This window comes from Eucyclogobius newberryi, unplaced genomic scaffold (genome assembly GCF_026437365.1).
Source record: "Eucyclogobius newberryi isolate DKJ021-1_F unplaced genomic scaffold, fEucNew1.0.hap1 SCAF_36, whole genome shotgun sequence".
NCBI lineage: Eukaryota > Metazoa > Chordata > Actinopteri > Gobiiformes > Gobiidae > Eucyclogobius > Eucyclogobius newberryi.
In genome coordinates, this window is record NW_027316012.1 from 269,354 (window position 1) to 281,911 (window position 12,558).

At 42.8% G+C, this 12,558-nt stretch overlaps 6 non-coding genes across 6 annotated transcripts; all 6 read left to right on the plus strand.

Moving 5' to 3' along the window:
- The first annotated feature begins 3,402 nt into the window (after positions 1 to 3,402).
- trnai-aau (transfer RNA isoleucine (anticodon AAU)) lies at positions 3,403 to 3,476 on the plus strand. The gene has a single exon. It is a non-coding gene; the product is annotated as a tRNA-Ile (tRNA).
- A 5,176-nt stretch (positions 3,477 to 8,652) lies between these two features.
- Positions 8,653 to 8,726, plus strand: trnai-aau (transfer RNA isoleucine (anticodon AAU)). Its single transcript has one exon. It is a non-coding gene; the product is annotated as a tRNA-Ile (tRNA).
- A 412-nt stretch (positions 8,727 to 9,138) lies between these two features.
- On the plus strand, positions 9,139 to 9,212 carry trnai-aau (transfer RNA isoleucine (anticodon AAU)). Its single transcript has one exon. It is a non-coding gene; the product is annotated as a tRNA-Ile (tRNA).
- Positions 9,213 to 9,598: 386 nt separating this feature from the next.
- On the plus strand, positions 9,599 to 9,672 carry trnai-aau (transfer RNA isoleucine (anticodon AAU)). The gene has a single exon. It is a non-coding gene; the product is annotated as a tRNA-Ile (tRNA).
- Positions 9,673 to 11,030: 1,358 nt separating this feature from the next.
- Positions 11,031 to 11,104, plus strand: trnai-aau (transfer RNA isoleucine (anticodon AAU)). The gene has a single exon. It is a non-coding gene; the product is annotated as a tRNA-Ile (tRNA).
- Positions 11,105 to 12,461: 1,357 nt separating this feature from the next.
- On the plus strand, positions 12,462 to 12,535 carry trnai-aau (transfer RNA isoleucine (anticodon AAU)). Its single transcript has one exon. It is a non-coding gene; the product is annotated as a tRNA-Ile (tRNA).
- The last annotated feature ends 23 nt before the right edge of the window (positions 12,536 to 12,558 follow it).

The window sequence follows — 12,558 nt, forward strand, 5'->3', positions numbered from 1 at the left end:
TGACAGAGTCTTTTCAGGTATAGTGTACTATTTCGGTTTTTACTCTAAGTCCCTCAGGGGCATATGGTGCTATACTCTGATGGTCAGATCACCTCCAGGCCCCAGGGGAGTGCTTTTCTGGGGGCAAACAGTGCACTGATGATGGGGGATTATTTCATTTTGCTCATTTTGGTGTTTTTTCACATTTTAACCCATTTTCACCCCTTTTGCTCACAACTTCATACTACGGCCCGGAAAAACGACAGAGTCCCTCGGGTATAGTGTACTATTGCAGAAAAACGACAGAGTCTTTTCAGGCATAGTGTACTATTTCGGTTTTTACTCTAAGTCCCTCAGGGGCATATGGTGCTATACTCTGATGGTCAGATCACCTCCAGGCCCCATTGGAGTGCTTTTCTGGGGGCAAACAGTGCACTGATGATGGGGGATTATTTCATTTTGCTCATTTTGGTGTTTTTTCACATTTTAACCCATTTTCACCCCTTTTGCTCACAACTTCATACTACGGCCCGGAAAAACGACAGAGTCCCTCGGGTATAGTGTACTATTGCAGAAAAACGACAGAGTCTTTTCAGGCATAGTGTACTATTTCGGTTTTTACTCTAAGTCCCTCAGGGGCATATGGTGCTATACTCTGATGGTCAGATCACCTCCAGGCCCCATTGGAGTGCTTTTCTGGGGGCAAACAGTGCACTGATGATGGGGGATTATTTAATTTAGCTCATTTTGGTGTTTTTTCACATTTTAACCCATTTTCACCCCTTTTGCTCACAACTTCATACTACGGCCCGGAAAAACGACAGAGTCCCTCGGGTATAGTGTACTATTGCCGAAAAACGACAGAGTCCCTCGGGTATAGTGTACTATTGCCGAAAAACGACAGAGTCCCTCGGGTATAGTGTACTATTGCCGAAAAACGACAGAGTCCCTCGGGTATAGTGTACTATTGCCGAAAAACGACAGAGTCCCTCGGGTATAGTGTACTATTGGCTGGAAGCTCGGTTTTTTTTCTAAGACCAGCAGGGGTATATGGTACTATATTCTGGTGGTCAGATCACCTCCAGGCCCCAGGGGAGTGCTTTTCTGGGGGCAAACTGTGCACTGATGATGGGGGATTATTTCATTTTGCTCATTTTGGTGTTTTTTCACATTTTAACCCATTTTCACCCCTTTTGCTCACATCTTCAAACTCGGGCTCTGATTACAAGTTCTGACCAAATGATGACAAACACGGTATTTATTATGTATTTTTTTTCATTTTTTTTATTTTTCCAACTTATACATCCATCATTGGTGCCAGGCAGGTTGTGGAGAAAGCAGTGAAGAAAGGAGAGAGCCATCACAGAAAAGATGTCCATCCAGGGTCAAGGTACCCTGCACTTTTACATATCCAAATGACAGCATTTAAAGTTTTTTAGCGTATGGTATCTCTCGTTGCATGGAACCGCACAGAGGCCAACGCCACACTGACGGCACCTGTACTTTGTTTGCCGCCTGCCTTTGGTACGAGAGCGGTCAGAGCACACGGCGCAGTCTGGACGTCCCTCTGCTTGACAAAGCCAATGACGCTCTGTGAGTCTCTGTGGCATTTCACCCTCCGGTCTTGAGCGCCTTTCTTGTTTTTTGGAGTGATCAGCCAGTAATGCATCAATAATCTTCAGAATGTACACCTTTAAAGGTTTGTGTGGGCCTGGAGTGGATTTGGTGTATATGATGTGTGAGTTGACAATACTTATGCTTATAATGGCATTGAATATGCGATGATACCATTTCCGGGACCTGTGTGGAAAGAGGTATGTCTTCATCCTCTGGTCAGCAGTGTCCACTCCACCCATGTAGGCGTTGTACTGGTCGACACATACAGGTCTTTTGATGTCACGGAAGCCAGTGTCATCTGTCTTGGATCGGATCCTCCTCTGAACACAATCATTTCCATGGACTGTGGACAACATGGTGAGACGTTTAGTATCGTGCCAAGCACAAGCCAGGAGTTTTCCCTTTCTGCAAAAAACTGGGTCATCTCCTTTTTTCAGCTGTAAGACACTTTTACCAAGGCATTTTGGCATCCCCAACCTGGTAATCCTTACCGTCCCACACAGTCCAGTTTCCAAATCTGCTAATTCATTTGCAATTACAGGCGAGGTATAGTAACTGTCCATGTAAATCTCGTGTCCTTTGCCCGTAAAGGGAGAAACCAACTCACGGACAACTGCGTGTGTTGCACTGATGTTGCTTGCATTATTTTTGTACTGTCCAGTGTGCATTGACCAGCGCAAAACATACCCTGAACAGCTTTCACTCAGGGCATACACTCTATAGCCATATTTGTCAGGTTTATTCGGAGAGTAACATTTTAGTGAAGATCTCCCCTTGAAAGCTATTGTCATTTCATCTAAAGAAAGCTCCTTGATTGGACTGTAAACTGCTGCAAATTTGGGAATAATCAAATCTATTATTGGGCGGACTTTGAACAGTTTATCGTGCCCGGGCTCGCCTGTTCTCACATAATCATTATTGTTGACAAAATGAAAGAACGAAAGAATGATTTCAAATCTGTTTCTTGACATTACATTTCCAAATCCAGGCGTTTGTGTAAGCCAAAATGTTCCCCAGTAATCCTCGATTTCAGGTTTCTCAACAAGGCCCATGGAGAGATGCAAAGCGAAGAAAGCTTTCATTTCGGTGACTGATACATCATACCACTCAAGAAATCTTGAATGTGGCTTCAGAATCATAGGTGCCATACACTGATGTGCATATCTATTTGTCTCATCAGTAATGAAAGTCCAAAACTGATCGGTCAGAAAGAGTGACAGAATATCAAATGGATTAGCATCCGTCAGATCCATCTCTCCTGTGTAGCCAACTGGGTCTTCAAAAGGTTTGATCCATGCCTCAAATACCTCGACCTCTCTCAGCATGTCCCAGCTCTCATCCACCGGGCAAGTTTTACTGCAGCCACTGGTTCCACTGGTTCCTCGCCTCCGTCTGTCCTTTGCACCTGTCCGTTGTTTCGAAGTCCCTTCATCTCCACTTGGAAATCCATCGTCACTCTCGGGGAGATAATACCCTTCAGAGTCAGAATCTGCTGTAAATTGCATGCCACGTGTACTTCCTCCAGCCATTTTTTTCCTTACCGGATCTGCCCTGGATCATACCTGGCTAATAAAGGGAAGTTGCACCGAACCGACCAATGACTGAAGTGATTCATTTTCTACTATTATTTCATTAATTTCCTTGTACGGTAAAGTTGCATTTCTGCGACTTTGGCGCTTAAAGGGCTAAAGCGCCAAAAATGTGCAAAATTGCTCTTCCTTTTACATCCGTGAAGGTACCTTCAAGCAAATTCTAGTCGTTTTAAGTCACATGAGCAGATTTTGACATTTTAAACCTGAAAACCTTGGCTGGTTAGCTCAGTTGGTTAGAGCGTGGTGCTAATAACGCCAAGGTTGTGGGTTCGATGCCCATACTTGCCAGTTTAGTATGTGTGGCGGTTGAAAGATTTTGCTTGAGAAATAGTTTAAATATTACAAACCTGCCGATTTTCATTGGGCTGGATCGTTGTTAGGTAAAGCCGATCTTTAGTCCTGGTGGTACAAACGAAGCAAGACCTTCTACCTAAAAACCTGCTGTTTTTTTTTGGCCTAAACTAGTGGATTTATGTCAGGTATAATCCCACGTTTGTTGCTTTGTTATGTGTCAATTTAAGGAAATCTCTTTTCAGACTTAGAGGTCAGAACACTTAATTCAATCCCATTTGAACCGTACCTAAAGCGCCAAAAATGTGCAAAATTGCTCTTCCTTTTACATCCCTGAAGGTACCTTCAAGCAAATTCTAGTCTTATATAGTCACATAAGCACATTTTGACCTTTTACTCCTGACAACTTTGGCTGGTTAGCTCAGTTGGGCCAGCCGTGGATAGTGGGCATAGAGCGTCAGCCAATCAGAATGAGCCTGTGTGCCATGTGCCACTGTGATGAAGGCCAACCAATCAGAATGCAGAGATTCGTGTTGTTCACAAATTCATCTCAAGAGACCAGAGTTCAAATCCTGCTGTGCCCAGAAGAAGAGGAACCTTTCAAAGGATCAAAACTTTAAATATATGAAGTTTATAAGTTCAAACTTTAAATGTATAAAGTTTATGAGTTGGTGTGTCAGTTTGCACTTGTTAAAGGTCAGATCATGAGAAGGACTCACATGCAGCTGCTGGGACTGATTTGCAATATTAATAAAATCACAAATTGATCACAAAAAGTGATTTCTGCTTCACCTTAAGAGATTAACCCACGTCACATCTTCTGCATGAATAAACTTGGAGTGGGTCAGAAACAGGGAGTTTAGTCCGCAGGGGTCAGAGGTCACACTATCACATCTCTAACACTGCAGCACTGAACTGTACCACTGTGTTCAGTTTATGTTCTGCAGAGAAATAAAACATTTACTCATATTATTAATGATATGATATCTCAATCATGTATGGAATATTATTGTATTATTATATAAGAAAACACAATAACATATACTTTTAAGAATATTTATTGACAGGGAAATACCAGAAATATCAAGTTTCATTTATTTACAATTCAGACAGCATTCATTACTTGACAGTAGTATTTACAATAAATATACAGATATATACAGTCCAGGGAAGTATGTGTGGATGTGAGGACTGTGAGGGCCTGCTTCAGCACCAGTTTGCAGAACCTGCACGTTCTCCCTGGGGCAGAACCTGCACGTTCTCCCTGGGGCAGGTGACTCCTCTCTCTTCCTCTTCTGTTGCTTCCTTTCCTCCTCTCTCTGTCTTGTGGCCTCCAGCTCCCTCTGGAAGAACTCTGTGTCCACAAAGTCCTTAAAAGGTGGTGTTTCTTCAGGGCTGCTGCTGCTGCTCAGGGCATCCTGAGAAAGAGACGGTGATGGTCAGAACTGTAGGAGGCGAGGTGATGGTCTGAGGAGGAGGCTTCACTGTGGCAGGTGTCGTGGTGACGACAGTCGTCGTGGTGACGGCAGTCGTCGTGGTGACGACAGTTGTCATGGTGACAACAGGCAGAGTTGTGGTGGTGCTGCCAGAGTGTCTGTGTTTGCTCCAGTTTTTCGGGCTGATGTTGAGTGAAGATGTGGCATTTAATAATCTGATGTGATGATGATGTAATGATAAATATGTAGTTTTGTGGTCGGGTGTAGCGTGCTGTTGGGATTGGCTCAGGGGCAGTGGAGGTGGAGGCGGCCTGTTGTGACGACTGCGGCTGAAGCTTCACTGGAGGAGGAACTACAGAACAAAACAGATGAATGTTTTAGTGATAAGCAACACGTGAAATACAAGACATGACACACATTTAGAACCACTGCACTGGCTGTCAAACTACAGTCAGCATGAAGCATTCATCTGTTCACTCTGTGATGGTTTGACTGAGACAGACACACATGGAGCATGAAGCATTCATCTGTTCACTCTGTGATCGTTTGACTGAGACAGACACACATGGAGCATGAAGCATTCATCTGTTCACTCTGTGATCGTTTGACTGAGACAGACACAGACACACATGGAGCTCACTCACTTTGGGTTCTCTCTTCTCCAGGAGCATCAGATGCAGAATGTGTGGGACGAGCTGCATCTGAAACAACTAAAACACCACAATATAGGTTTATGTTTGTTTAGATTATTCTATTAAAATGTCAGACCTGGAGCTGAAGTACTTCCAGACTCGGCCAGAACAAACCTCAGCTCCTGTGGAAGTGGCACTGGAGGCTTAAGGGGCAGCACATCTGCAGCAGCTGAAGAGAGGAAAGAAATGTATGATACGTTTGATCAACTTTGATCTTACAGTGAATAAGCAACAAGTAAAAGCTCTTACCGTCCTGTGGTTCCTCCAGAACAGTCTGTTTGGACTGTGCAGCTGCTGTAAGAGAAGAAGACGAATAATGAGTCATATTTAGCCGTTAGTAACAACGCACACTTACATTTGACCTGTTGTTTATATCATAAGTAAGTTTATATTGCTGTTTTATTTAGCAATGTTAGTGTGAATGAGCAGAAGAAGCTCTCACTCATTCATATTGAACACCAGATAATATGACTTACTCTCATCACAGATGCATGAATTCAGAGCAGGACCTGAACAGGGTCAGGAACAACTGAACTCATGCACAGGACAGAACGTGTCCCAAAGTGTCTTTCATGGCAGGACATCTGTGTGTGAACTTCTGTAAACCTGAGGATGATGGAGCTCAGCAGCGACTGGTGCAGACACGGCTGGAATAAAAGACAAACCTTTTTAACACATGGTACATCCAAAATGGAGCTAAAGCGTTACAGACACATTACACACATCCACGTGTTGATTGGACGGAGATGCTGAACATTGTCCTCTCCAGCGCGTCCTCTTCAGCCACTGCTAAAGGAAAAGACATGAAATGAAACAGAAGTGACTGCTCCTCTACACGGTGTGACTCTGTGTGACTCCACACAAACCAAGAACACATGATTTATGTAGTTATACTCACCCAAGGGCTCACGAAGAGAGCTGGTGGGGACACGAGTGGGTGGGACAGAGGACGGGACAGAGGAGGGCAGGAGAGAGGAGGACAGGATAGTGGAGGACAGGGCAGAGGAGGACAGGACAGAGGAGGACAGGACAGAGGAGGACGGGACAGAGGAGGACGGGACAGAGGAGGACAGGATAGTGGAGGACAGGACAGAGGAGGGCAGGATAGTGGAGGACAGGACAGAGGAGGGCAGGAGAGAGGAGGACAGGGCAGAGGATAGGGCAGAGGAGGACAGGGTAGAGGAGGACAGGATAGTGGAGGACAGGACAGAGGAGGACAGGGCAGAGGAGGACAGGACAGAGGAGTACGGGGCAGAGGAGTACGGGGGAGAGGAGGACAGGAGAGAGGACAGGACAGAGGAAAGGACAGAGGAAAGGACAGAGGAGGGCAGGATAGTGGAGGACAGGGCAGAGGAGGATGGGGGAGAGGAGGACAGGGGAGAGGAGGACAGGAGAGAGGAAAGGACAGAGGACAGGACAGGAGAGAGGAACAACATAATCAACATAATTGTTGAGTCATTCATATGGATTTTGGCTCTTGTTTACAGTCTGTTGCTAGGTAACAGTTGTGGAATGTCCTCCACATTAACATTAAGTGAAGGCATTTCCCCCATTGTGGGACAAACAAAGTCTCTCTTACTTGTGATGAATTGTTGATGCTACAACTACTTTTATGCACAATAAGAGACAACACAACACACAGATCACGTAATATTACACCTTAAATAAAACTGCACAACTGCAAACCTTTAAATGTAATAAAGTTTAACTTAACAGGGCTGAATATCACACAAAACTGACAGAAAAGTCGCGTTAGTTGTTCAACAGAGACATGGAAGTAGCAGTGATTTTACGTGACTAAAAACACAGTTTCAAAAGTGCAAAACACAAGACGAACTTTACCTGAAAACGTCCTCAAATGCCCGTTATAAATGCCACAAAATACGAGTGTTCTGGGGCAGTAAAATGTCCATAAGAAGGTGAAAACAGGAGCAGATCTAGTGCTAAACTTGTCCCGGTCACATTGAATGAATGACGTCACTCTGCATTCAAACATGGCGCGCTCTCGCCACAGCGCCGCCGCTGGCCAAAAGTATATTACATCCGTAGTGGTTTAGCACTACCATAGGAAATGAATGGGATTCTGTTTAGGGCTGTTTAGCTAATGAATCCACGGCTGCCGCGCCTCCTCAGTTGGTTAGAGCGTGGTGCTAATAACGCCAAGGTCGTGGGTTCGATCCCCATACTAGCCAGTTGCTTGAGAAATAGTTTAAATATTGCAAACGTGCCGATTTTCATTGGGCTGGATTGTTGTTAGGTAAAGCCGATCTTTAGTACTGAAGGTACAAACGAAGCAAGACCTACCTAAAAACCTGCTGCTTTTTTTTGGCCTAAACTAGTGGATTTATGTCAGGTAAAACCCCACGTTTGTTGCTTTGTTATGTGTCAATTTAAGGAAATCTCTTTTCAGACTTAGAGGTCAGAACTCTTATTGCAATCCCATTTGAACCGTACCTAAAGCGCCAAAAATGTGCAAAATTGCTTTTCCTTTTACATCCCTGAAGGTACCTTCAAGCCAACTCTTATATTATATGGTCCCTTGCGCACATTTTGACATTTTACATGTGGAAAATGTGGCTGGTTAGCGTGGTACTAATAACACCAAGGTCGAGGGTTAGATCCCCATTCTAGCCAGTTGAGTAAGTTTAGTATATGTAAGATATTGATTAAGAAAGAATTTAACTATTACAAACCTTCCTATTTTCATTGGGCTGGATCGTTGTTAGGTAAAGCCAATCTTTAGTACTGAAGGTACAAACGAGGCAAGACCTTATACTTAAAAACTGCTGCTTTTTTTGGCCTAAACTAGTGGATTTATGTCAGGTATAATCCCACGTTTGGTGCTTTGTTATGTGTCAATTTAAGGAAATCTCTTTTCAGACTTAGAGGTCAGAACACTTATTGCAATCCCATTTGAACCGTACCTAAAGCGCCAAAAATGTGCAAAATTGCTCTTCCTTTTACATCCCTGAAGGTACCTTCAAGCAAATTCTAGTCTTATATAGTCACATGAGCACATTTTGACATTTCACTCATAAGAACTTTGGCTGGTTAGCTCAGTTGGTTAGAGCGTGGTGCTAATTACGCCAAGGTCGTGGGTTCGATGCCCATACTAGCCAGTTTAGTATGTGTGGCGGTTGAAAGATTTTGCTTGAGAAATAGTTTAAATATTACAAACCTGCCGATTTTCATTGGGCTGGATCGTTGTTAGGTAAAGCCGATCTTTAGTACTGATGGTACAAACGAAGCAAGACCTTCTACCTAAAAACCTGCTGTTTTTTTTGGCCTAAACTGCTGGATTTATGTCAGGTATAATCCCACGTTTGTTGCTTTGTTATGTGTCAATTTAAGGAAATCTCTTTTCAGACTTAGAGGTCAGAACACTTATTGCAATCCCATTTGAACCGTACCTAAAGCGCCAAAAATGTGAAAAATTGCTCTTCCTTTTACATCCCTGAAGGTACCTTCAAGCAAATTCTAGTCTTATATAGTCACATAAGCACATTTTGACCTTTTCCTCCCGACAACTTTGGCTGGTTAGCTCAGTTGGTTAGAGCGTGGTGCTAATAACGCCAAGGTCGTGGGTTCGATCCCCATACTAGCCAGTTGCTTGAGAAATAGTTTAAATATTGCAAACGTGCCGATTTTAATTGGGCTGGATCGTTGTTAGGTAAAGCCGATCTTTAGTACTGATGGTACAAACGAAGCAAGACCTTCTACCTAAAAACCTGCTGTTTTTTTTTGGCCTAAACTGCTGGATTTATGGCAGGTATAATCCCACGTTTGTTGCTTTGTTATGTGTCAATTTAAGGAAATCTCTTTTCAGACTTAGAGGTCAGAACACTTAATTCAATCCCATTTGAACCGTACCTAAAGCGCCAAAAATGTGCAAAATTGCTCTTCCTTTTACATCCCTGAAGGTACCTTCAAGCAAATTCTAGTCTTATATAGTCACATAAGCACATTTTGACCTTTTACTCCTGACAACTTTGGCTGGTTAGCTCAGTTGGTTAGAGCGTGGTGCTAATAACGCCAAGGTCGTGGGTTCGATCCCCATACTAGCCAGTTGCTTGAGAAATAGTTTAAATATTGCAAACGTGCCGATTTTAATTGGGCTGGATCGTTGTTAGGTAAAGCCGATCTTTAGTACTGAAGGTACAAACGAAGCAAGACCTACCTAAAAACCTGCTGCTTTTTTTTGGCCTAAACTGCTGGATTTATGTCAGGTAAAACCCCACGTTTGTTGCTTTGTTATGTGTCAATTTAAGGAAATCTCTTTTCAGACTTAGAGGTCAGAACTCTTATTGCAATCCCATTTGAACCGTACCTAAAGCGCCAAAAATGTGCAAAATTGCTCTTCCTTTTACATCCCTGAAGGTACCTTCAAGCAAATTCTAGTCGTATAAAGTCACATGAGCACATTTTGACATTTTAAACCTGAGAACCTTGGCTCGATAGCTCAGTTGGTTAGAGCGTAGTGCTAATAACACCAAGGTTGTGGGTTCGATGCCCATACAAGCCTGTTTAGTATGTGTGGCGGTCGAAAGATATTGCTTGAGAAATAGTTTAAATATTACAAACCTGCCGATTTTCATTGGGCTGGATCGTTGTTAGGTAAAGCCGATCTTTAGTACTGAAGGTACAAACGAAGCAAGACCTTCTACCTAAAAACCTGCTGTTTTTTTTTTGGCCTAAACTGCTGGCTTTATGTCAGGTATAATCCCACGTTTGTTGCTTTGTTATGTCTCAATTTAAGGAAATCTCTTTTCAGACTTAGAGGTCAGAACACTTATTTCAATCCCATTTGAACCGTACCTAAAGCGCCAAAAATGTGCAAAATTGCTCTTCCTTTTACATCCCTGAAGGTACCTTCAAGCAAATTCTAGTCTTATATAGTCACATGAGCACATTTTGACATTTCACTCATAAGAACTTTGGCTGGTTAGCTCAGTTGGTTAGAGCGTGGTGCTAATTACGCCAAGGTCGTGGGTTTGATGCCCATACTTGCCAGTTTAGTATGTGTGGCGGTTGAAAGATCTTGCTTGAGAAATCGTTTAAATATTACAAACCTGCCGATTTTCATTGGGCTGGATCGTTGTTAGGTAAAGCCGATCTTTAGTACTGATGGTACAAACGAAGCAAGACCTTCTACCTAAAAACCTGCTGTTTTTTTTTGGCCTAAACTGCTGGATTTATGTCAGGTATAATCCCACGTTTGTTGCTTTGTTATGTGTCAATTTAAGGAAATCTCTTTTCAGACTTAGAGGTCAGAACACTTAATTCAATCCCATTTGAACCGTACCTAAAGCGCCAAAAATGTGCAAAATTGCTCTTCCTTTTACATCCCTGAAGGTACCTTCAAGCAAATTCTAGTCTTATATAGTCACATAAGCACATTTTGACCTTTTCCTCCCGACAACTTTGGCTGGTTAGCTCAGTTGGTTAGAGCGTGGTGCTAATAACGCCAAGGTCGTGGGTTCGATCCCCATACTAGCCAGTTGCTTGAGAAATAGTTTAAATATTGCAAACGTGCCGATTTTAATTGGGCTGGATAGTTGTTAGGTAAAGCCGATCTTTAGTACTGAAGGTACAAACGAAGCAAGACCTACCTAAAAACCTGCTGCTTTTTTTTGACCTAAACTGCTGGATTTATGTCAGGTAAAACCCCACGTTTGTTGCTTTGTTATGTGTCAATTTAAGGAAATCTCTTTTCAGACTTAGAGGTCAGAACTCTTATTGCAATCCCATTTGAACCGTACCTAAAGCGCCAAAAATGTGCAAAATTGCTCTTCCTTTTACATCCCTGAAGGTACCTTCAAGCAAATTCTAGTCGTATAAAGTCACATGAGCACATTTTGACATTTTAAACCTGAGAACCTTGGCTCGATAGCTCAGTTGGTTAGAGCGTAGTGCTAATAACACCAAGGTTGTGGGTTCGATGCCCATACAAGCCAGTTTAGTATGTGTGGCGTTCGAAAGATATTGCTTGAGAAATAGTTTAAATATTACAAACCTGCCGATTTTCATTGGGCTGGATCGTTGTTAGGTAAAGCCGATCTTTAGTACTGAAGGTACAAACGAAGCAAGACCTTCTACCTAAAAACCTGCTGTTTTTTTTTGGCCTAAACTGCTGGATTTATGTCAGGTATAATCCCACGTTTGTTGCTTTGTTATGTCTCAATTTAAGGAAATCTCTTTTCAGACTTAGAGGTCAGAACACTTATTTCAATCCCATTTGAACCGTACCTAAAGCGCCAAAAATGTGCAAAATTGCTCTTCCTTTTACATCCCTGAAGGTACCTTCAAGCAAATTCTAGTCTTATATAGTCACATGAGCACATTTTGACATTTCACTCATAAGAACTTTGGCTGGTTAGCTCAGTTGGTTAGAGCGTGGTGCTAATTACGCCAAGGTCGTGGGTTCGATGCCCATACTTGCCAGTTTAGTATGTGTGGCGGTTGAAAGATCTTGCTTGAGAAATCGTTTAAATATTACAAACCTGCCGATTTTCATTGGGCTGGATCGTTGTTAGGTAAAGCCGATCTTTAGTACTGATGGTACAAACGAAGCAAGACCTTCTACCTAAAAACCTGCTGTTTTTTTTTGGCCTAAACTGCTGGATTTATGGCAGGTATAATCCCACGTTTGTTGCTTTGTTATGTGTCAATTTAAGGAAATCTCTTTTCAGACTTAGAGGTCAGAACACTTAATTCAATCCCATTTGAACCGTACCTAAAGCGCCAAAAATGTGCAAAATTGCTCTTCCTTTTACATCCCTGAAGGTACCTTCAAGCAAATTCTAGTCTTATATAGTCACATAAGCACATTTTGACCTTTTACTCCTGACAACTTTGGCTGGTTAGCTCAGTTGGTTAGAGCGTGGTGCTAATAACGCCAAGGTCGTGGGTTCGATCCCCATACTAGCCAGTTGCTTGAGAAATAGTTTAAAT